The 25,535-nt window shown below is 46.1% G+C and overlaps 1 protein-coding gene across 3 annotated transcripts in view; it reads right to left on the reverse strand.

The window, feature by feature from the left end:
• The window catches only part of camta1b (calmodulin binding transcription activator 1b), a 119,740-nt gene that overhangs the window by 45,617 nt on the left and 48,588 nt on the right, over positions 1–25,535 (reverse strand). The window lies entirely within an intron of this gene.

Here is a 25,535-nt window from a genome sequence, read left to right on the forward strand (position 1 = left end):
GTCACCCTCCACTGCGGACAAAAAAGCTCAGAGCACACATACGCACACATACATACACACACACGCACTCACTCACTCTGCAGGTAAGAAGGTGTAGAGAGATAAGAGCTGTGTGCGTGTGTGTGTGTGCACTGAGAGCAGAAAAGTTCACTCTGAAAGTTTCTGTGTAGATAACATATAGCTCCACTTATCAGCTATCCTGAGCTCAAGAAGCTCTCACAGTCTCACTGCAGAATTAGACGTTTATTCACGTTTCTCCAAACTTCACATTTGGAAGTTACTCCAAACATCACATTTAGAAGGTTAAGAGTTAATGTTTTGGATAGGGTTCAAACATTAAGTTTAGGCACTTATTCCAAATGGTTTAAGGTAAGGGTTCATGTTCGGGATAGGGTTAAAACCCCAAAATTAAAACAAGTGTCCACCACTGGTATCGAACACACCTTCATCCACAACACCCTAGCCAAACCCAAGCCTACTTGATGGTAATAGCGCTCACCGTTCCCCCTAGTGGCCAGTTTTTAAGGCATTTCCCGACATCCTCAGGACATGGATAGATGTCCAATTGCAAAATCACTCACAGCGATCTGTACACTGCAGTACCTTTCTAACCATCTCGCTCTCTCTCTGTTTCTCATCCACCCTTCCACTATTTCGGTTTCCTCCTCTTCCACTCAAAGTTTAAACTATGACAGTGAGAGTGACCTGAAACACCTAAATCTGCTGTGTGACAGTGAGAAGATGATGGTACACGCACACACTGTCACGTTCGTCATAAGAATTATCGGACCAAGGTGCAGCATGATATGGTTTCCACATGTTTATTAACTGAAACGCACAAAAACAATAAAGAATGAACGAAACGTGAAGACAATGGAGTGCTCACAGGCAACTACACATAAACAAGATCCCACCAAACACATTGAGGTAATGGCTGCCTAAATATGATGCCCAATCAGAGACAACGATCAACAGCTGCCTCTGATTGGGAACCATACCAGGCCAACATAGAAATAGATAACCTAGATTACCCACCCTAGTCACACCCCGACCTATCCAGAATAGCGAATAAGAAGGCTCTCTATGGTCAGGGCGTGACAGTACCCCACCCCCCAAAGGTGCGGACCTTGGCCCCAAAACCTGACTCTATAGGGGAGGGTCCAGGTGGGCATCTAGCGTTGGTGGCGGCTCCGGGGCGAAGTGGCCACTCTGCTCACGGATCAGCCAGCATCGGTGGCGGCTCTGGTGCGGGACAAAGAACCCGCTTATCCCGCGGATCCGCCAGCATCTGGGGCGGCTCTGGTGCGGGATGAAGAACCCACTCAGCTCGTGGATCCATCAGCATTGGTGGCGGCTCCGGTGCGGGCCAAAGAACCCGCTCAGCTCGCGGATCCATCAGCTTTGGTGACGATCCAGCCATGGACCTGGGGTGAACACTGTGCCTGGACTGGACATTGGTGTAAAGGAAGGCTCCTGCCATGGAGCGGGACTGGACACCAGCCCTGGCCTGGACATCGGTGTAGAGGAAGGCTCCTGCCATGGAGCGGGACTGGACACCGTATCTGGACTGAGCACCGGCGCAGGGGAAGGCTCCTGCCCTGGAGCTGGAGATTCTGGACTGTGAACCCTCGCTGGCGAGGGTTCAAAGTCCAGAGCCTAGGGCGTGGAGCCGGTACAGGTGGCACTGGACTGGTGACACACACTTCAAGGCGAGTGCGTGGAACTGGCACAGGACGTACCGGACTGGGGAGGCGCACTGGAGGCCTGATGCGTGGAGCCGGCACAGGTGGTAGCGGATTGGTAACACACACTTCAGGGCAAGTGCGAGGAGCTGGTACAGGACATACCGGACTGGGGAAGTGCACTGGAAGCCTGGTGCGTGGAGCCGGCACAGGTGGCACCGGACTGGTGACACGCACTTCAGGGCGAGTGCGAGGAGCAGGCACAGGACGTACCGGACTGGGGAGGCGCACTGGAGGCCTAGTGCGTGGAGTGGGCACAGGACGTACTGGGCTGTGGAGGCGTACTGGAGACCTGGTGCATATAGCTGGCATCAATTGTACCGGTTCGAGGACACACTTCGCATGGCAAGTGCGAGGAGCTGGCACAGGACGTACTGGGCTGTGAAGGCGCACTGGAGACCTGGTGCGCATAGCCGGCATCAATTGTACCGGAACGATGACACACTTCGCACGGTGAGTGCGAGGAGCTGGCACAGGACGTACTGGGCTGTGGAGGCACACTGGAGACCTGGTGCGTTGAGCCGGCACAGATTTTACCAGACTGATAGCACGCTCCTCAGGACGAGTACGGAGAGCTGACTCAGGTGGCATTAAACTGATAACATGCTCCTTAGGGCAAATGTCGTGCATCTTCCACCAACTCAACAACTCTCTCATTTCTCTCTCCTCAACTCACTGACGGTATCTGATTCTCTCCATTCACTCTCCTCCAGTTTCTCCCTCTTCTCCCAGACTGGCTCTGGTTCACTCCTTGGCTCCGCCGACCACCCCTTGTGCCCCCCCCAAAAATATTTTCGGGCAGTTTTTGGGGCTTTTTGTGGCCGGGAACCCTGGCGTCGTCACTGTCCTCCCTCCTCTCCTTGTGTCCTCTGTGCCAAGGAAGGCTATCCTGTCCTACCATGATTTCCTCCCAAGTCCAGGATCCTTTCCCATCCAAGATCTCCTGCCAAGTCCAAAATACCTTCCCATCCAAGACCTCCTCCCAAGTCCAGGATCCCTTCTCCTCCTGGGCACGCTGCTTGGTCCTGTTATGGTGGGATCTTCTGTCACATTCTTCCTAAGAATTATCAGACCAAGGTGCAGCGTGGTATAGTTTCCACATGTTTATTAACTGAAACGCACAAAAACAATAAAGAATGAATGAAACATGAAGACAATGGAGTGCTCACAGGCAACGTAAACAAGATCCCACCAAACACATTGAGGAAATGGCTGCCTAAATATGATCCCCAATCAGAGACAACAATCAACAGCTGCCTCTGATTGGGAACCATACCAGGCCAACATAGAAATAGATAACCTAGAGTACCCACCCTAGTCACACCCCGACCTAACAAAATAGCGAATAAGAAGGCTCTCCATGGTCAGGGCACACTCACACAAAATCACTTTAACTCCTTTGAAACCTGTAACCATTCCCTTTCTTCTGTGCAATCTTCAACTCTTACTTTCTCCTTTCTTTGTGAAATACAAATTGTCAATCAGCTGTTTGAAATGTACTATGAAGAAGTGCACGAACACACACACACACAGAGATACAGGAGAAGAAGGTACCATAGCTGCAGAGAAGGCACTTAGTATGATTGCTTTTCCTTCTGTGTGTGTGTGTGTGTGTGTGTGTGTGTGTGTGTGTGTGTGTGTGTGTGTGTGTGTGTGTGTGTGTGTGTGTGTGTGTGTGTGTGTGTGTGTGTGTGCGTGCGTGCGTGCGTGTGTGTAAGCGTCTGTGCTTCTGACCCTGTTGAGCATGAATCGTGGGCAGTTTTGTTAAATCCAGCCAATGATGTATAGACTGGTTGGTTGTTTAGCAACAAAACCAACGCATGCACAACTATGGGGCAAAACAGAAGGTGTTGGCTTAGATAGTTTACATGTTGTCAACAATGTTTCCTCTTCAATGTGTATTGAAAACTTTAATATATTTGCACAATGAGCAGTTGTTGTCTCGCAAAAACATCTTTACAGGTGTTGATTAGCTAGATAGTATTTTTTCCCCATATTATTAGCATAGACATGGGGGCGGCAGGGTAGCCTAGTGGTTAGAGCGTTGGACTAGTAACCGGAAGGTTGCAAGTTCAAACCCCCGAGCTGACAAGGTACAAATCTGCCATTCTGCCCCTGAAAAGGGGCCATCATTGAAAATAAGAATTTGTTCTTAACTGACTTGCCTAGTTAAATAAAGGTACATTTTTTTTAAAGACATGAAATCAGTCAAAACACCTCAAAACAAGACATGGTATCACTTGGCAGCTTCTTGTCATCGTTGCTAGCTACAAAAAGCCTTCTGCCCCATTGAAGTGCGTAGATGGTTTTCGTGCATTGACGTTTTCAGTGCATTCGGAAAGTATTCAGACCCCTTGACTTTTTAAAAATGTTGTTACATTACAGCCTTATTCTAAAATTGATTAAATAAACACAAATCCTCATCAATCTACATCAATACCCCATACCACACAAATCCTCATCAATCTTCATCAATACCCCATAAAGACAAAGCGAGAACAGGTTTTAAAATTGTTTGCAAAAAAAAAAAAAAGAAATACCTTGTTTACATAGGTGTTCAGACCCTTTGCTGTGAGACTTGAAATTGAGCTCAGCTGCATCCTGTTTCCATTGATCATCCTTGAGATGTTTCTACAACTTGATTGGAAAGGCACACACCTGTCTATATACAGTTGAAATCGGAAGTTTACATACACTTAGTCATTAAAACCCATTTTTCAACCACTCCACAAATTTCTTGTTAACAAACTATAGTTTTGGCAAGTCGGTTAGGACATCTACTTTGTGCACGACACAAGTAATTTTTCCAACATTTGTTTACAGACATTTTATTTAACTTATAATTCACTGTATCAATATTTCAGTGGGTCAGAAGTGTCACGTTCTGACCCTAGTTCCTTTATTTAGTCTTTGTGTTAGTATGGTCAGGGCGTGAGTTGGGGTGGGCAGTCTATGTTCATTTTTCTAGGTTGTGTTTATATGTTTGGCCTGGTATGGTTCTCAATCAGAGGCAGGTGTCGTTCGTTCTCGCTGATTGAGAATCATACTTGGATAGCCTTTTCCCACCGGTGTTATGTGGGTAATTGTTTTCTGTTTTGTGTATGTCACCAGACAGGACTGTTTTGTTCCATGTCATTCTCTTTGTTATTTTTGTTTTAGTGTTCTGAGTTCAATAAATAGCATCATGAACACGTACCTCGCTGCGCATTGGTCCTCCGATCCTTCATACTCCTCAGACGAGGACGACGAACGTTACAAGAAGTGTACATACACTAAGTTGACTGTGCCTTTAAACAGCTTGGAAAATTCCAGAAAATTATGTCATGGCTTTAGAAACTTCTGATAGGCTAATTGACATCATTTGAGTCAATTGGAGGTGTACCTGTGGACGTACTTCAAAACTTCAAACTCAGTGCCTCTTTGCTTGACATCATGGGAATATCAAAAGAAATAAGCCAAAACCTCAGAAAAGATCTCCACAAGTCTGGTTCATCCTTGGGGGCAATTTCCAAATGCCTGAAGGTACCACCTTAATCTGTACAAACAAAAGCATGTAAGTATAAACACCATGGGACCATGCAGCCATCATACCGCTCAGGAAGGAGACCCGTTCTGTCTCCTAGAGATGAACGTACTTTGGTGCGAAAAGTGCAAATCAATCCCAGAACAACAGCAAAGGACCTTGTGAAGATGCTGGAGGAAACAGATACAAATGTATCTATACCCACAGTAAAAGGAGTCCTGTATCGACATAACCTGAAAGGCCACTGAGCAAGGAAGAAACCACCGCTGCAAAACTGCCATAAAGAAATCCAGACTACGGTTTGCAACTGCACATGGGGACAAAGATCGTACTTTTTGGAGAAACAAAAATAGAACTGTTTGGCCATAATGACCATCGTTATGTTTGGAGGAAAAAGGGGAGGCTTGCAAGCCGAAGAACACCATCCCAAAACCGCGACTCGTCAGTGAAGAGCAGTTTTTGCCAGTCCTGTTTCTTGACACAATTCCCATCCGACCCGGAAGCCAGCCACACCATTGTGTCGGAGGAAACAGAAATTGAAAAATGTGTCCCTGAACAAAGGGGGGATCAAAATCAAAAGTAACAGTCAGTATCTGGTGTGGCCACCAGCTGCATTAAGTACTACAGTGCATCTTATCCTCATGGACTGCACCAGATTTGCCAGTTTTTGCTGTGAGATGTTACCCCAGTCTTCCACCAAGGCACCTGCAAGTTCCCAGACATTTCTGGGAGAATGGCCCTAGCCCTCACCCTCCGATCCAACAGGTCCCAGTCGTGCTCAATGGGATTGAGATCCGGGCTCTTCGCTGGCCATGGCAGAACACTGACATTCCTGTCTTGCAGGAAATCACGCACAGAACTAGCAGTATGCCTGGTGGCATTGTCATGCTGGAGGGTCATGTCAGGATGAGCCTGCAGAAAGGTTACCATATGAGGGAGGAGGATGTCTTCCCTGTAACGCACAGCATTGAGATTGCCTGCAATGACAACAAGCTCAGTCCAATGATGCTGTGACACACCGCTCAGGACCATGACGGACCCTCCAACTCCAAATCGATCCCGCTCCAGAGTACAGGCCTCGGGGTAACGCTCATTCCTTCGACGATAAATACGAATCCGACCATCACCCCTGGTGAGACAAAACCGCGACTCGTCAGTGTAGAGCACTATTTGCCACTCCTGTCTGGTCCAGCGGTGGGTTTGTGCCCATAGGCGACGTTGTTGCCGGTGATGTCTGGTGAGGACCTGCCTTATAACAGGCCTACAAGCCCTTAGTCCAGCCTCTCTCAGCCTATTGCGGACAGTCTGAACACTGATGGAGGGATTGTGCGTTCCTGGTGTAACTCTGGCGGTTGTTGTTGCCATCCTGTACCTGTACCGCAGGTGTGATGTTTGGATGTACCGATCCTGTGCAGGTGTTGTTACACGTGGTCTGCCACTGCAAGGACGATCAGCTGTCCGTCCTGGCTCCCTGTAGCGCTGTCGTAGGCGTCTCACAGTACGGACATTTCAATTTATTGCCCTGGCCACATTTGCAGTCCTCATGCCTCCTTTTAGCATGCCTAAGGCACGTTCACGCAGATGAGCAAGGACCTTGGGCATCTTTCTTTTGGTGTTTTTCAGAGCCAGTAGAAAGGCCTCTTTAGTGACCTGTGACCTCAATTGCCTACCGTCTGTAAGCTGTTAGTGTTTTAATGACACAGGTGCGTGTTCATTAATTGTTTATGGTTCATTGAACAAGAATGGGAAACAGTGTTTAAACTCTTCACAATGAAGATCTATGAAGTTATTTGGATATTTTTTTAAATATTTATTTTTTACCCCTGTTTCTCCCCAACTTCATGGTATCCAACTGGTAGTAGTTACAGTCTTGTGTCATCGCTGCAACTACCATACGGACTCAGGAGAGGCGAAGGTTGAGAGCCATGCGTCCTCTGAAACACAACCCAACCAAGCCGCACTGTTTCTTGACACAATTCCCATCCGACCTGGAAGCCAGCCACACCATTGTGTCGGAGGAAACACCGTACACCTGGCGACCTGGTCAGCGTGCACTGTGCCCGGCCCGCCACAGGAGTCTCTAGTGCGCAATGAGACAAGGATATCCCTGTCGGCCAAACCCTCCCTAACCCGGACGACACTGGGCCAATTGTGCGCCGCCCCATGGGCCTCCCAGTCGCAGCTAGCTGCGACAGATCCTGGACTCGAACCCAGAATCTCTGGTGGCACAGCTAGCACTGCGATGCAGTGCCTTGGACCACTGCGCCACCAAGTAGGCCTTATTTGGATTTTTACAAATTATCTTTGAAAGATAGGGTCGTGAAAAAGGGGCGTTTGTTTTTTTGCTGAGTTTATTATGCAAACCAGACAGCACATTTTCTTGTGTTTTAAAAATGGACTGATAGCCAAGGGCACACTCCAACACTCAGATATTAATTTACAAACGAAGCATTTGTGTTTAGTGAGTCTGCCAGATCAGAGGCAGTGCTGCAGGAGGAACTGGTGCACTTCACAAAATAGATGGCATCATGAGGCGGGAAATTACGTGGATATATTGAAGCAACATCTCAAGACATCAGTCAGGAAGTTAAAGCTTGGTCGCAAATGGGTCTTCCAAATGGACAATGACCCCATGCATAATTCCAAAATCAAGGTATTGGAGTGGCCATCACAAAGCCCTGATCTCAATCCCATAGAAAATTGGTGGGCAGAACTGAAAAGGCGTGTGTGAGCAAGGAGGCCTACAAACCTGACTCAGTTATACCAGCTCTGTCAGGAGGAATGGGCCAAAATTCACCCAACTTATTGTGGGAAGCTTGTGGAAGGCTACCCGAAAGGTTTGACCCAAGTTAAACAATTTAAAGGCAATGCTACCATATACTAATTGAGTGTGTGTAAACTTCTGACCCACTGGGAATGTGATGAAAGAAATAAAACTTGAAATAAATAATTCTCTCTACTATTATATGGACATTTCACATTCTTAAAATAAAGTGGTGATCCAAACTGACCGAAGACTGACCGATTAAATGTCAGGAATTGAGAAAAACTGAGTTTAAATGTATTTGGCTAAGGTGTATGTAAACTTCCGACTTCACCTGTATATAAATCATTCACTGCGAAATTCGACATACGTCCAAGTAAGCAGGATTTTGGGACATCACTTCAAAACCGGCCACTAGGGGCACCGGTGAGGGCTATTACTTTCAACTTAACCTTCGAAATTTGACGTTTAAGGGCAAACGTCCGATTCTGCAGTGAGACTGTGAGAGCTTGTTGGTTAACCCACATCTCTAGAGCTGGAGACTGGGCAGGGGGAAACATACCCAGCCCCGAAAACCTCTGAAAACACACACCTCATTCATTTATTAATCTATTCATTTACTCAAATGACCAATGGCTGTATGTCCCCTGTGTACTTTCAGAGAGAGAGAGCGAGAGAGAGCAATTAAAGACTTACCCCCAAAGAGCCGTTAAAACGCAAAAGGGAGACGTCAGCTGAAAGAGCAGGCTGACACACATTACACACTCATTACACACACACACACACAAACTGAGAGCGTGGCTGTGAAGGTCGATTCTTAGGAAGTTACTGCCAGTCAGTCCCTATGGAAACCAGTGATGGAATGCTCTGAGAACACAGTGCGACACATCCACCTATCAGAAATACTGTGTGTGTGTGTACAGGGACCAGACGACCAGGGACACACCAGGGACCTAGTCCAGAAACCCAGTCCTGATAGGAATACCTGACCCCTCCCTTTCCACACACGCACGCGCCCACACAGACACACACACACGTTTACATATACGTACAAATGTCATAGTAAAAGTTTGAATGGTTCTGCAGTTTAGATGTATCAGCATTGCATCAAACACTAAGGGTCTTGCTCAGTAGAGACCTAAAACTAAAAGTAAGGCAGTATTCAAAAAGGTTACAGGTATTTCTCTTCTCTTTCATGTTGTTCTAAATAGGCCATGGTCTGTTGTTGGTTGCTCTGACTCTCAGGTTAACAAAGTGTGTGTTTTGTTGCTAACTGTGTGTGAAATGGTGCTAGAGACAGACAGTACGGAACATAGTGTGTGAGTGGGAAGATGAATTTGAAGGAGAGCAAGAGCCAAAGGGGAATCTAACTCCCCCACACACATCACAAATACAATCTCTAAAACAAAACAGGGACAAATAACACAAAACACGTGCATTACACACACAAACTATATACACATGGGTCAGTGAAGTAGGACCAGCATCGCACACACACACATAAAGTAACACACACACAACCCACTGGGAATAGACATCAATTCAATGTCTATTCAACGTTGATTCTGATGAATACCAAATACCAAAATACCAACCAGTGTGTGCCCAGTGGGATACGACACTTACAAAGCAATCTCATTAGTGGAAATCACTCAGCTGTAACAACGGCAATGTCTCATGCCAGTAAACACCCAAAACACCACATACAAGTTAATTATGCATTAATCACACACACACACACACACACACACACACACACACACACACACACACACACACACACACACACACACACACACACACACACACACACACACACACACACACACACACACATATTTTTACAATCCTTGTGGGGACCAAACAATTGATTCCCATTCAAAATCCTATGTTCCCTAACTTTAAACCTAATCATACGCTTAACTCCAAACGCCTAACCCTGACTCCTAAACCGAACCTCTAACCCTAATTGTAACCCTAAACTTAAATCTAACCCCTAAGCCTATAATACCCTTTTTCCTTGTGGGGACCAGTGAAATGTCCCCAAATTATTCTTGTTTTACTATCCTCGTGAGGACTTCTGGTCCCACACACACACACACACACACACACACACACACACACACACACACACACACACACACACACACACACACACACACACACACACACACACACACACACACACACACACACACAAACTGAGAGCATATCAGAAGATAGAAACTCATTAGGACAGTAAAAGAACAGCCAACAACCGAAACAATAGCAGTGCCAGAAACAAAGGAGAGTTGAATGATTCCCACAGCAATCAGAGACATCTGGGCTTAACAACACTGTGTTAGTTATCAAAGTCCTCTACTCTCTCTTTCTCTCTTATCGAAATAGGCAATTAAGACACTCAAACACCCATACATACAGGCCATATACAGAATAAACCAGCCCAATATAAACAATGATGTAAAGAATATAAAGAATGATGGAAGAAAGTGAGAAGGAGATTGTAGAGAGATGGATAGATGTATTATTGACTGTGTGTTTTTGTGTGTGATTGTGTGTGTGTTTGTGCACAGGTGTCTGTGTATCTGTGTGAGAGATGACGCAGGTGTATTTTTCTTTTTGAGAATTCTAAGGGCGCTTTCAGAAGACTTTCTGACAGGCATTATCAAAGACACCCTCAGCAGGGGTCCGCACATTGTCTGAGACGCAACTCACTTGTTGCAGGCTTTGATGTTTGCCACTTATCTTCCCCCTACAGAGTGTCGCACATAATGCAAATAGAGAGAGAGAGAGAGAGAGAGAGGGGGGAGAAAGAGTTGAGGAGGGATAGAGAGATGTGGAGAGAGAGAAGAGACAGACAGTGTGTGTGTGTGTGAGAGAGAGAGAGAGAGAGAGAGAGAGAGAGAGAGAGGGGGGGGGTGAGGAGGGATAGAGAGATGTGGAGAGAGAGAAGAGACAGACAGAGTGTGTGTGTGTGAGAGAGAGAGAGCGAGAGAGAGAGAGAGAGAGAGAGAGAGAGAAAGAGAGAGAGAGAGAGAGAGAGAGAGAGAGAGAGAGAGAGAACATAAAATTCAACATACCAATTAGGATCTGGCAAAAAAAGCTTGAATCAGTTATAGAACCTATTGCCCTTTATGGTTGTGAGGTCTGGGGTCCGCTCACCAACCAAGAATTCACAAATTAGGACAAACACCAAATTGAGACTCTGAATGCAGAATTCTGCAAAAATATCCTCCACGTACAACGTAAAACACCAAATAATGCATGCAGAGCAGAATTAGGTCGATACCCGCTAATGATCAAAATCCAGAAAAGAGCCGTTAAATTCTATAACCACCTAAAAAAGGAAACGATTCCCAAACCTTCCGTAACAAAGCCATCACCTACAGAGAGATGAACCTGGAGAAGAGTCCCCTAAGCAAGCTGGTCCTGGGGCTCTGCTCACAAACACAAACAGACCCAAAAGAGCCCCAGGGCAGCAACAGGGCAGCAACACAATTAGACCCCCCCAAAAAATACAAATATACAAATATATATTTGTCACATGCGCCGAATTCACCTTACAGTGAAATGCTTAACCAACAATGCAGTTTTTTTTTTGTGAAAAATACCTTAAAAAAGTAAGAAATAAAAGTAACAAGTAATTAAAGAGCAGCAGTAAAATAACAATGGAGAGTCTATATACAGGGGGTACTGGTACAGAGTCAATGTACGGGGCAACGGTTAGTCGAAGTAATATGTACATGTAGGTAGAGTTATTAAAGTGACTATGCATAGATAATAACAGAGATTAGCAGCAGCATAAAAGGGGCGGTAATGGAAATAGTCTGGGTAGCCATTTGATTAGATGTTGAGGAGTCTTATAGCTTGGGGGTAAAGCTGTTTTAGAAGCCTCTTGGACCTAGACTTGGCGGTCAGGTACCACTTGCCGTGCTGTAGCAGAGAGAACAATCTATGACTAGGGTGGCTGGAGTCTTTGACCATTTTTAGGACCTTCCTCTGACACCACCTGGTATAGAGGTCCTGGATGGCAGGAAGCTTGGCCCCGGTGATGCACTGGGCCATATGCACTACCCTCTATAGTGACTTGCGGTCGGAGGCCGAGCAGTTGCCATACCAGGCAGTGATGCAACCCGTCAGGATGCTCTCGATGGTGCAGCTGTAGAACCTTTTGAGGATCTGAGGACCCATGACAAATCTTTTCAGTCTCCTGAGGGGGAATAGGTTTTGTCGTGCCCTCTTCATGACTGTCTTGGTGAGCTTGGAACATGTTAGTTTGTTGGTGATGTCGACGCCAAGGAACTTGAAGCTCTCAACCTGCTCCACTACAGCCCCGTCGATGAGAATGGGGGCGTGCTCGGTCCTCCTTTCCTGTTGTCCACAATCATCTCATTTGTCTTGATCATGTTTAAGGAGAGATTGTTGTCCTTGCACCACACGGTCAGGTCTCTGACCTCCTCCCTATAGGCTGTTTCGTCGTTGTCGGCAATCAGGCCTACCACTGTTGTGTCATCTGCAAACTTAATGATGGTGTTGGAGTCGTGCCTGGCTGTGCAGTCATGAGTGAACAGGGAGTACAGGACGGGACTGAGCACGCACACCTGATGGGCCCCCATGTTGAGGATCAGCGTGGCAGATGTGTTGTTACCTAACCTTACCAGGGAAGTCCAGGATCCAGTTGCGGAGGGAGGTGTTTGGTCCCAGGGTCCTTAGCTTAGTGATGAGCTTTGAGGGCACTATGGTGTTGAACGCTGAGCTGTAGTCAATGAATAGCATTCTCACAAAGGTGTTCCTTTTGTCCAGGTGGGAAAGGGCAGTGTGAAGTGCAATAGAGATTACATCATCTGTGGATCTGTTGGGGCGGTATGCAAATTGGAGTGGGTCTAGGGTTTCTGGGATAATGGTGTTGATGTGTGGCATAACCAGCCTTTTAAAGCACTTCATGGCTACAGACATGAGTGGTACGCGTCGGTAGTCATTTAGGCAGGTTACCTTAGTGTTCTTGGGCACAGGGACTATGGTGGTCTTCATGAAACATGTTGGTATTAAAGACTCAGACAGAGAGAGGTTGAAACCAAATCATAAGAAAACAAAAAGATAATTACTTGACACTATTTGGCAAAATACCTGTGACTGACCCAAACTTAAGGAAAGCTTTGACTATGTACAGACTCAGTGAGCATGGCCATGCTATTGGGACTCCTGAGTGGTGCAGTGGTCTAAGACACTGCATCTCAGTGCAAGAGGTGTCACTGCATTTCCTGGTTCAAATCCAGGCTGCATCACATCCGGCCATGATTGGGAGTCCCAAAGGGCGGCGCACATGAATTGCACTGAATTGCCTAGTTAAATAAAGGTTACATTTTTTAAAATAGGCATCCCTGTCTCTCAAGGGAAGGCAGGCTTTGTGCACACTGCCCACAAAATGAGGTGGAGCTGCACTTCCTAACCTCCTGTCAAATGTATGACCATATTAGAGACACATATTTCTCTCAGATTACACAGATCCACAAAGAACATTTTTTTTTTTAAAAACAAACCCAATTTTGATGAACTTCCATATCTATTGGGTGAAATACCAGTGTGCAGCAAGATTTGTGACCTGTTGCCACAAGGGGCAACCAGTGAAGAACAAACACCATTGTAAATACAACCCATATTTATGTTTATTTCTTTTCCCTTTTGTACTTTAACTATTTGCACATCGTTACACGCACTGTATATAGACATTATGACATTTTAAATGTCTTTATTCTTTTGGAACTTCTGAGTGTAATATTTACTGTTAATTTGTAATGTTTATTTCACTTTTGTTTATTATCTACTTCACTTGCTTTGGCAATGTTAACATATGTTTCTCATGCCAATAAAGCCCTTTTATTGAATTTTGAGAGACAGAGAGAGAGGAAGAGAGAGAGACAGAGGGAGACACAGAGAGAGAGACACCCAGAGAGAGAGAGAGACGCAGAGACAGACAGACAGACAGACAGACAGACAGACAGACAGACAGACAGACAGACAGACAGACAGACAGACAGACAGACAGACAGACAGACAGACAGACAGACAGACAGACAGACAGACAGACAGACAGACAGACAGACAGACAGACAGACAGACAGACAGACAGACAGACAGACAGACAGACAGACAGAGAGGGACATGAGTGATATCTTCTCTGTGTTTCACCTGGCGATATATTTATGTTTTAGCACAATGTTCCAAATGCCTGTATCGCAATGATTCTAGGTTTCCATTTTTGGTTTGTTTTTATGAGCGTTCTGTCTTTTTGGTATCGTCTTCTTCACTACTGTGCTGTGTGCACCTTCCTATTCACACACAGACACCAAGCCCATGCCACTCACAACAACAACAACAACAGATAACTTCTTCCTCTCTGATAACAAGCAGTTTAAACTCGCTATTTGTATTTGAGGTTTGGTCCAACGGAATGGGTCATATGGACACCGAAACGCATAGAGACATTGTTTTACTGTAATAGAGGAGAATTTAACCTTTCTAATGACACCCTTTTATGTCTCAACTCCCAAAATGTAGAATAGAGCAGACCCTACTAAAACGAGAGCATCAATGAACATGATTATGGAAATGAATGCTCAGTTTCCGTTGCGCGTGGCATTGAGGTACCACTAGCAGCAGTTTAGCCACAGACTGTCATATGCTTTATAAATGTGCTTTATGCGTTACAGTCTGTGCTTTATAAATGTGCATTGAGCATAAAAATACCAATTTATATCAGGAATTGGCAACTTGTTCTCATTCTGAGAAATACGCATCTCTTTAACCAGGTAGGCCACTTGATTTCAATATCTTAACAAATTGAACAGGCTATGTTGTTTAAAAAGTTGGAGACTGTTAAAATAAATCCAAGTTGGCTAGACTTTAAATATAAAGATTAGCTAGCTACTCACTAAAACATTGGCCTGTGTTAATGTGCTATACTGCTTGCTACTACAAGTCGCTCATTATCAGTGGATGTGCATGGTTCTGCTTAAATGTGTAACAAAAATAGCATTTTCATAGACAGACTTGAAAGCCAGATCAGTAAATTTAGCAAAAAAAGCATCATTTTACATGCAATAGACCTTTAATTGCAATGACCTTTAATTGTGCAACAAAGCTTATTTAGAGAAAACGTTAAAGAAATTGAGATATATATCCTGAATCGCCCATAATTTTGAAAAAAATCGTGACATAATTTTTAGGGCATATCACCCAGCCTCTGTGTGTTGTGTGACTCATCCTACACAGTAATGCTCTCAGTTCTAGAAGTTAATGTCACACAGAGAGAGGGCTTTACAAGGTCTGTGTGTGTGTGTGTGTGTGTGTGTGTGTGTGTGTGTGTGTGTGTGTGTGTGTGTGTGTGTGTGTGTGTGTGTGTGTGTGTGTGTGTGTGTGTGTGTGTGTGTGTGTGTATGATTATACTTGATTTAAAATCATTTGTAGAGCTCGCCAGCTTGTAGTCCTAAAAAACACATTTGCAAGCATTTTCTACCTCTGGTTCGTTTGGAGGAAAAACACAAAAAATAAGGTTTGAGGTTAACACAAGCTTAGGATATTTTACATGTGTTGTTCTATAAGATAATATTAGTCAGGTAAAGGTCCAATGCAGCCATTTTTATCTCAATATCAAATCCTTTCTGGCTAACAATTAAGTACCTTACTGTGATTGTATCAATTATAATGGTAAAAAAGAAACAGAAATAGCTTCTTAGCAAAGCAAGAATTTAGCTAGGACTGTCTAGGAGTGGGGTCTGAGCGGGGGTCTGAAAATTAGCAGTCAGTGGCAGAGAGGTTTAAAACTCTCTTTCTTATTGGTCCATTAACTAATTTACCATGTGATGATGCCACCATGGAAGGCCAAGACTCAATCCCACTAAAACAATACTGAAATTTCAGGTGGTCTTTTCAAACAGCTTACACTAAAACGGCATTATCATCATGTTTACAATTTTACAGAATTATTCCAACCACATAGTGTGTAAATATATACAAAACACAAAAGAACCTTGTTTTGGACTGAAATGGGCCTTATGTGGTTGTTTTGATTAGATAAATGCTTAAGAAATCACAAAAAGTGGTGTTAATCGTGATTAGCTATGTCATAGAACAAAACAAATAAGATATCCTAAGCCTCAGCCCTTATTTTCAGCATTTATCCAAAACCCCTTAATTTAATTTCCATTCATTCCCCCAAAGGCTTTGGCAAATGAGCCATGGTGTAGTTATCCTCTGTTAGCGCCTACAAAATGACGCCATTACTATTGCTCTTTATAAGGCCTATTAGTGGGTGCATGCATGTATGCTGGTGATTCCCGGACATAGATCTACTCTCAGAACTGTCCTTTGTAATGGATTAGAAAGGACAAAGACAGAGATACTTACAGAAAGGGTAAAGTAGAGTGAGAACGTGAAAGAGAGGATAAAAAGAAGGATAGAGGGTGGGAGAAAGTGAAAAGGAGAAATTAACATATATATTTGTATTTTATTTCACCTTTATTTAACCAGGTAGGCAGTTGAGAACAAGTTCTCATTTACAACTGCAACCTGGCCAAGATAAAGCAAACCAGTGTGACACAAACAATACAGAGTTACTGAGATACTGGGGTGCAAAGGAGAAAAATATATATAACATATATATAACAATATGGGGATGAGGTGGTTGGGGGGGCTATTTACAGATGGGCTGTGTACACGTGCAATGATTGGTAAGCTGCTCTGACAGCTGATGCTTAGTTAATGAGGGAGATATAAGACTCCAGCTTCAGTGATTTTTGCAATTCGTTCCAGTCATTGGCAGCAGAGAACTGTAAGGAAAGGCAGCAAAGGGAGGAGTTGGCTTTGGGGATGACCAGTGAAATATACCTGCTGGGGCGAATGCAATGGGTGGATGGTGCTATGGTGACCAGTGAGCTGAGAAAAGGCGGGGCTTTACCTAGCATAGATGACCTGGAGCCAGTGGGTTTGGTATGAAAAATATGAAGCGAGGCCAGCCAACGAGAGCATACAGGTCGCAGTGGTAGGAGGTGAAAAAAACGGATGGCACTGTGATAGACTACATCCAATTTGCTGAGTAGAGTGTTGGAGGCTATTTTGTAAATGACATCGCCGAAGTCAAGGATCGGTAGGATAGTCAGTTTTACGAGGGTATGTTTGGCAGCATGAGTGACGGAGGCTTTGTTGCGAAATAGGAAGCAAATTCTAGATTTAATTTTGGATTGGAGATGCTTAATGTGAGTCTGGAAGGAGAGTTTACAGTATAACCAGACACCTAGGTATTTGTAGTTGTCCACATATTGTAAGTCAGAACCGTCCAGAGTAGTAATGCTAGACGGGTGGGCGGGTGCGGGCAGCGATCGGTTGAAGAGCATGCATTTAGTTTTACTTGCATTTAAGAGCAGTTGGTGGCCACGGAAGGAGTGTTGTATGGCATTGAAGCTCGTCTGGAGGTTTGTTAACACAGTGTCCAAAGAAGGGCCAGAAGTATACAGAATGGTGTCATCAGCATAGCGGTGGATCAGAGAATCACCAGCAGCATGAGCGACATCATTGATGTATACAGAGAAAATAGTCGGCCCGGGAATTGAACCCTGTGGCACCCCCATAGAGACTACCAGAGGTCCGGACAGCAGGCCCTCCGAATTGACACACTGAACTCTATCTGAGAAGTAGTTGGTGAACCAGGCGAGGCAGTCATTTGAGAAACCAAGGCTGTTGAGACTGCCGATAAGAATGCGGTGATTGGCAGAGTCGAAAGCCTTGGCCAGGTCGATGAAGACGGCTGCACAGTATTGTCTTTTATCGATGGCGGTTCTGATATTGTTTAGGACCTTGAGTGTGGCTGAGGTGCACCCATGACCAGCTCGGAAACAGATTGCATAGCAGAAAAGGTATGGTGGGATTCGAAATGGTCGGTGATTGGTTGTTAACTTGGCTTTCGAAGACTTTAGAAAAGCAGAGTGTCTCCCCCTTTGAAGAGTGGGATGACCGCGGCAGCTTTCCAAACTTTAGGGATCTCAGACGATACGGAAGAGAGGTTGAACAGGCTATTAATAGGGTTTGCAACAATTGCGGCGGATAATTTTAGAAAGAGAGGGTCCAGATGGTCTAGCCCAGCTGATTTGTAGGGGTCCAGATTTTGCAGCTCTTTCAGAACATCTTCTATCTGAATTTGGGTGAAGGAGAAATGGGGCTTGGGCAAGTTGCTGTGGGGGTTGCAGAGCTGTTGACCGGGGTAGGGGTAGCCAGGTGGAAAGCATGGCCAGCCGTGGAAAAATTCTTATTGAAATTCTCGATTATCGTAGATTTATCGGTGGTGACAGTGTTTCCTAGCCTCAGTGCAGTGGGCAGCTGGGAGGAGGTGCTCTTATTCTCCATGGACTACAGTGTCCCAGAAATTTTTGGAGTTTGTGCTACAGGATTCAAAATTCGGTTTAAAAAAGCTAGACTTTGCTTTCCTAACTGCCTGTGTATATTGGTTCCTAACTTCCTTGAAAAGTTTCATATTGCGGGGGCTATTCGATGCTAATGCAGTACGCCACAGGATGTTTTTGTGCTGGTCAAGGGCAATCAAGTCTGGAGTGAACCAAGGGCTATATCTGTTCTTAGTTCTACATATCTTGAATGGGGCATGATTATTTAAGATGGTGAGGAAATCACTTTTAAAGAATAACCAGGCATCCTCTACTGATGGAATGAAGTCAATATCCTTCCAGGATATCCGGGTCAGGTCGATTAGAAAGGCCTGCTCACTGAAGTGTTTTAGGGAGCGTTTGACAGTGATGAGAGGTGGTCGTTTGACCGCGGACCTATTACAGATGCAAGCAATGAGGCAGTGATCGCTGAGATCCTGGTTGAAGACAGCAGAGCTGTATTTAGAGGGCAGGATGGTCAGGATGATATCTATGTGGGTGCCCGTGTTTACAGATTTAGGGTTGTCCCTGGTAGGTTCCTTGATTAATTTGTGTGAGATTGAGGGCATCTAGTTTAGATTATAGGACAGCAGGGGTGTTAAGCATGTCCCAGTTTAGGTCACCTAACAGTACAAACTCTGAAGATAAATGGGAGGCAATTCATTCACATGTGGTGTCCAGGGCACAGCTGGGGGCTGAGGGGTGTCTATAACAAGCAGCAACAGTGAGAGACTTATTTCTGGAAAGGTGGATTTTTAAAGGTAGAAGCTCGAACTGATTGGGCACAGACCTGGATAGCATGACAGAACTCTGCAGGCTATCTCTGCAGTAGATTGCAACTCCACCCCCTTTGGCAGTTCTATTTTGGCGGAGAATGTTGTAGTTGGGAATGGACATTTCTGAATTTTTGGTGGCCTTCTTACGCCAAGATTCAGACACGGCTAGGACATCAGGGTTGGCAGAGTGTGCTAAAGCAGTGAATAAAACAAACGTAGGGAGGAGGATTCTGATGTTAACATGCATGAAACCAAGGCTTTTACGGTTACAGAAGTCAACAAATGATAGCGCCTAGTGAATAGGTGTGGAACTGGGGAATACAGGGCCTGGGTTAACCTCTACATCACCAGAGGAACAGAGGAGGAATAGGATAACAGTACAGCCAAAGGCAATACGAACTGGTTGTCTAGTGCATTGTGGACAGAGAATAAAAGGAGCCGATTTCTGGGCGTGGTGGAATAGATTCAGGGCATAATGTACAGACAATGTTATGGTAGGATGTGAGTACAGTGGAGGTAAACCTAGGCGTTGAGTGACGATGAGAGAGATTTCGTCTCTGGAGGCACCAGTTAAGCCAGGTGAGGTCTCCGCATGTGTGTGTGGTGGGACAAAAGAGCTATCTATGGCATTTTGAACGGGACTGAGTGCTCTACAGTGAAATAAAAAATAAGAACTAGCAAAGACAGCAGTAGACAAGGCATATTGACAGAGAGACACGTAAAGCAATCACAGGTGTTGATCAGGAGAGCTAAGACAACAATGGGTAAATAGCGATGAATGGGCAGAGCGGTCAGTTAGACACATATAGGACCTGAGTTCGAGGCTGGGGCCGACAGGTAAACAAAATTAGGTACCGTGTAATTGAAACAGCCCAGGGGCCATCAGCTGTGTAGCCGAGTGATCATAGGGTCAAAAAAGCAGCAATAGCTGAATCAGGGTGCCGTTCGGTAGTCACTACTACGCTAGGTGAGCAGGGGACACAGCGTTCAGAAAAGGGAGCAGGCCGGGGCTAGTAGATGGTTCTTCGGCGAGATCGTAACAGAGATCGTCACGTCGGCAGTCCAGTCGTGACGGATCAGTGGGGCTCCGTGTCGACAATAAATGGTCCAGGCCAATTGGCAAAGGAGGTATTGTAGCCCTAGAATTAGCAGATATATGGGCCTAGCTCGAGGCTAGCTCAAGGCTAGCTGGTGCTTGCTTCGCGCTGTGCAGACAGGCAGGTGTTGTCCGAGCTAAAGCTGGCTGGTGAACGAGAAAAAGGTGAAGACCACTAGCTGTGGCTAACAAAGACTAGTAGCTAGTTAGCTGGCTAGGTCCTGAAGGAAGTTCCAGTTATAAGGAATAAAAGTAGCAGATCCCTACCACATTGGGTGCGGCGGGTTGCAGGAAAGTATATTTAGTTCGTAGATAGAAAGTGAGATTAAGATATGAAAAAGACTGGCTATTTACATTGAATTAGACACGGGATAAGACAAAGACAAACACACACGTCCTACTGCTACGCCATGTTGGTTTCTCAAGGATGAAATTAGGGCAAAAAGAATAAGACACAGAGAGAGGGAAAGAGAAAGAGTCAAAGGAAGAATGGGTAAGAGAGGGACAGGGGGTGTGGGATAGAGAGGAGAAAGGAGAAGGGAAGGAGAGAAGGAGAGAGGAGAGGGACTGTGTTGATTATAAAGCCGTCACTCACAGGAGCAGCAGCAGCCAGCCAGCCTCCTCAGAGACCCAGTCTGCTCAGCATAGTGTGTCTGTGTGTTTGTGCATGTGTGTCAGTGAGTGTGTGTGAATACTTGTGTATGTGCGTGGGCAAATGTGTGTGTGTGTGTGATGAATGTTTTCTATAGCACAGGATGACAGAGATGGATGTGACAGGCTCATCTCTTGACCAACCAGGGCGCATCTCTCAGACAGGGGCGGGTCCCCGCTGGCCAAGCTGAAGGTCATGTGGTGCAGGACGCCTTCTCCAGGACGCCTGCGTGCGTGTGTGCCTTTTTTTGTGTGTGTAGGACAGTCGTTTTTGAAAGTGCACTGGTACATTTACGTGCTCCTAATCGATTGTGTTTTTATGTTCGTTTTTTTGCGTTGTTTATAACTTATTTTTGTTAAAAATGTTGCTGCTACCGTCTCTTATGACCGAAAATAACTTCTGGACATCAGAACAGCAATTACACACCACGGACTGGCAGAAGCTTTTTTTTCCCTTTAACGAGTCCGACGAGCCAGACTTGAACGACATTAAGCTTTCCCAGGAACAGGCCCAAATCCCCATCATTTACGTGAAGAGACAACAGAGAAAAAGAGAATGGAGATCGAATAACCCCCCCCTGCCTTCCATTCTACTAGCTAACGTGCAATCATTGGAAAATAAAATTCGCCGACCTACGAGGAAGATTAAACTACCAAAGGTACATTAGCAACTGAAATATCTTATGCTTCATGAAGCCGTGGCTGAACGACGATATTATCAACATACAGCTGGCTGGTTATATGCTGTATCGGCAGGATAGAACAGCGGCATCTGGTAAGACAAGGGGTGGCTGGTGCACGATATCTAAGGAAGTCTTGAGGTTTTGCTCGCCTGACATAGAGTATCTCATGATCAGCTGTAGACCACAGTATCTACCTAGAAAGTTTTCATCAGTATATTTCGTTGCTGTCTACATACCACAACAGACCGAAGCTGGCAGAAATACAGCACTCAATGAGCTGTATTCCGCCATAAACAAACAGGAAAAAGCTCATCCAGAGGCGGCGCTCCTAGTGGCCGGGCTTCATCAATAAGTGCATCGATGACGTCGTCCCCACAGGGACCGTACGTACATACTCCAACCAGAAGCCATGGATTACAGGCAACATCCGCACTTAGTCAAAGGCTAGAGCTGCCGCTTTCAAGGAGCGTGACTCTAACCCGGAAGCTTATAAGAAATCCCGCTATGCCATCCGACGAACCATCAAACATGCAAAGGGTCAATTTTAGGACTAAGATCGAATCGTACTACACCGACTCCGGCGCTCGTCGGATGTGGCAGGGCTTGCAAACCACTACAGACTACAAAGCGAAGCACAGCCAAGAGCTGCCCTGTGACACGAGCCTACCAGACAAGCTAAACTATTTCTATGCTCACTTCGGGGCAAATAACACTGAAACATGCATGAGAGCAACAGCTGTTCCCAGATGACTGTGTGATCACACTCTCTGCAGCTGATGTGAGCAAGACCTTTAAACAGGTCAACATTCACAAGGCCACAGGTCCAGATGGATTACCAGGATGTGTACTGCGAGCATGCGCTGACCAACTGGCAAGTGTCTTCACTGACATTTTCAACCTCTCCCTGTCCAAGTCTGTAATACCAACATGTTTTAAGCAGACCACCATAGTCCCTGTGCCCAAGAACACTAAGGTAACCTGCCTAAATGACTATCGACTCGTAGCACTCACGTCTGTAGCCATGAAGTGCTTTGAAAGGCTGGCCATGGCTCTCATCAACACCATTATCTCAGAAAACCTAGACCCACTTCAATTTGCATACCGCCCCAACAGATCCCAACAGATCCCAACAGATCCATAGATGATGCAATCTCTATTGCACTCCACACTGCCCACACTGCCCTTGACTGGCGGCTCAGGACAGACTGGCAGCTCTGGCGGCTCAGGACAGACTGGCGGCTCTGGCGGCTCAGGACAGACGGGAGACTCTGGCGGCTCAGGACAGACAGGTGACTCCGGCAGCGCCGTACAGGCGGGACACCGGGCGGCTCATGGCTGACTGACGGCTCTGGCGGCTCCTGGCTGGTTGACGGCTCTGGCGGCTCCTGGCTGGCTGACGGCTCTGGCGGATCCTGGCTGACTGGCGGCTCCTGGCTGACTGGCTGCTCTGGCCGCTCCTGGCTGACTGGCGGCTCTGGCAGGTCATGGTTGACTGGCGGCTCCTGGCTGACTGGCGGCTCTGGCGGCTCAGGACAGACTAGCGGCTCTGGGGGCGGCTCAGGACAGACGGCTGACTGGCAGCTCTGGAGGCTGCTGGCTGACTGCCAGCTCTGGCGGCTCCTGACTGACTGACGGCTCTGGCGGCTCCTGGCTGACTGGCAGCTCCTGGTTGACTGGCGGCTCTGGTGGCTCCTGGCTGACTGGCAGCTCTGGCGGCTCCTGGCTGACTGGCGGCTCTGGCGGCTCCTGGCTGACTGGCGGCTCTGGCGGTTCAGGACAGACTGGCGGCTCTGGCGACTCAGGACAAACTGGCGGCTCTGGCGTCTCAGGGCAGATGGGCGACTCCGGCGCCGGACAGACGGGAGACTCCAGCGGCTCCTGGCTGACTGACGGCTCTGGCAGCTCCTGGCTGGCTGACGGCTATGGCGGCTCCTGGCTGGCTGACGGCTCTGGCGGCTCCTGGCTGACTGGCGGCAAAAGGGCACATCAAAACCTATTCCCCCTCAGGAGACTGAAAAGATTTGGTATGCATCCTCAATTCCTCAAAAGGTTCTACAGCTGCACCATCGAGAGCATCCTGACGGGTTGCATCACTGCATCACAACTGTTCGGCCTCAGACCGCAAAGCACTACAGAGGGTAGTGCGTACGGCCCAGTACATCACCGGCGCCAAGCTTCCTGCCATCCAGGACCTCTATACCAGGTGGTGTCAGAGGAAGGCCCTAAAAATTGTCAAAGACTCCAGCCACCCTAGTCATAGACTGTTCTTTCTGCTACAGCACGGCAAGCGGTACCAGACCGCCAAGTCTAGGTCCAAGAGGATTCTAAAAAGCTTCTACCCCCAAGCCATAAGACTCCTGAACATTGACCCCCCCACACACACACTTCTTACGCAGCTGCTACTCTCTGTTATTATCTATGCATAGTCACTTTAATAACTGTACGCACATTGACTCGAAATTGTTATTTTACTGCTGCTCTTTAACTACTTGTTATTTTTTATTTTTTATTCTTATTCATATTTTTTAAACTGCAGTGTTGGTTAGGGGCTTGTAAGTAAGCATTTCACTGTAAGGTGACACCTGTTGTATTCAGGGGATGTGACAAATAAAATTTGATTTGATTTGATGTGAGGAAGTCTGTGTGTAAGGATGGTGGCAGAGTAAGAGAGTGTGTATCAGAGACCCCCAGAAAACATTCATCAGGCACAGATCAACAACCTCTCCCTCAACCTCAGTAAAACAAAATAACTGATTGTGGACTACAGGAAATGGAGGGCCGAGCTCGCCCCCATTCACATTGATGGGGCTGTAGTAGAGTGGGTCAAGAGCTTCAAGTTCCTTGGTTTCCATATCACATGACAGTCCGCTTGGAGTTTGCCAAAAGGCATTTAAAGGGCTCTCAGACCATGAGAAACAAGATTCTCTGGTCTGATGAAGATTGAACTCTTCGGCCTGAATGCCAAGAGTCACTTCTGGATTAAACCAGGCACCATCCCTACGGTGGAGCATGGTGGTGGCAGCATCATGCTGTGGGGATGTTTTTCATCAGCAGGGACTGGGAGACTATTCAGGATCAAGGGAAATAGGAACAGAGCGAAGTACAGAGAGATCCTTGATTGAAACCTGCTCCAGAGAGCTCAGGACATCAGACTGGGGCGAAGGATCAACTTCCAACAGGACAACGACCCTAAGCACACAGCCAAGACAAAGGCAGGAGCGGCTTCGGGACAAGTCTCTGAATGTCCTAGATTGGCCCAGGCAGAGGCCGGACTTGAACCCGATCGAACATCTCTGGAGAGACCTGAAAATAGCTGTGCAGTGACGCTCCCCATCCAACCTGACAGAGCTTGAGAGTATCTACAGAGAAAATGGGAGAAACTCCCCAAATGCAGGTGTGCCAAGCTTGTAGCGTCATACCCAAGAAGACTCGGGGATGGAATCGCTGCCAAAGGTGCTTCAACAAAGTACTGAGCAAAGAATACTTATGTAAATGTGATATTACAGTTTTGCAAAAATGTCTAAAAACCTGTTTTTGCTTTGTCATTATGGGATATTGTGAGGAGATTAAGAAAAAAAACGATTTAGTCATTTTTAGAATAAGGCTGTAACGTAACAAAATGTGAAGGGGTCTGAATTCTTTTCGAATGCACTGTACACACGCATATTTATTTTTTAACCTTTATTTAACTAGGCAAGTCTGTTAATAACAAAATCTTATTTTCAATGACGGCCTAGGAACAGTGGGTTAACTGCCTTGTTCAGGGGCAGAATGACAGCTGTTTACCTTGTCAGCTAAGGGATTCGATCTTGCAACCTTTCAGTTGCTAGTCCAACGCTCTAACCACTAGGCTACCTGTCGCATAAT

Source organism: Oncorhynchus kisutch, linkage group LG5 (assembly GCF_002021735.2).
Source record: "Oncorhynchus kisutch isolate 150728-3 linkage group LG5, Okis_V2, whole genome shotgun sequence".
NCBI lineage: Eukaryota > Metazoa > Chordata > Actinopteri > Salmoniformes > Salmonidae > Oncorhynchus > Oncorhynchus kisutch.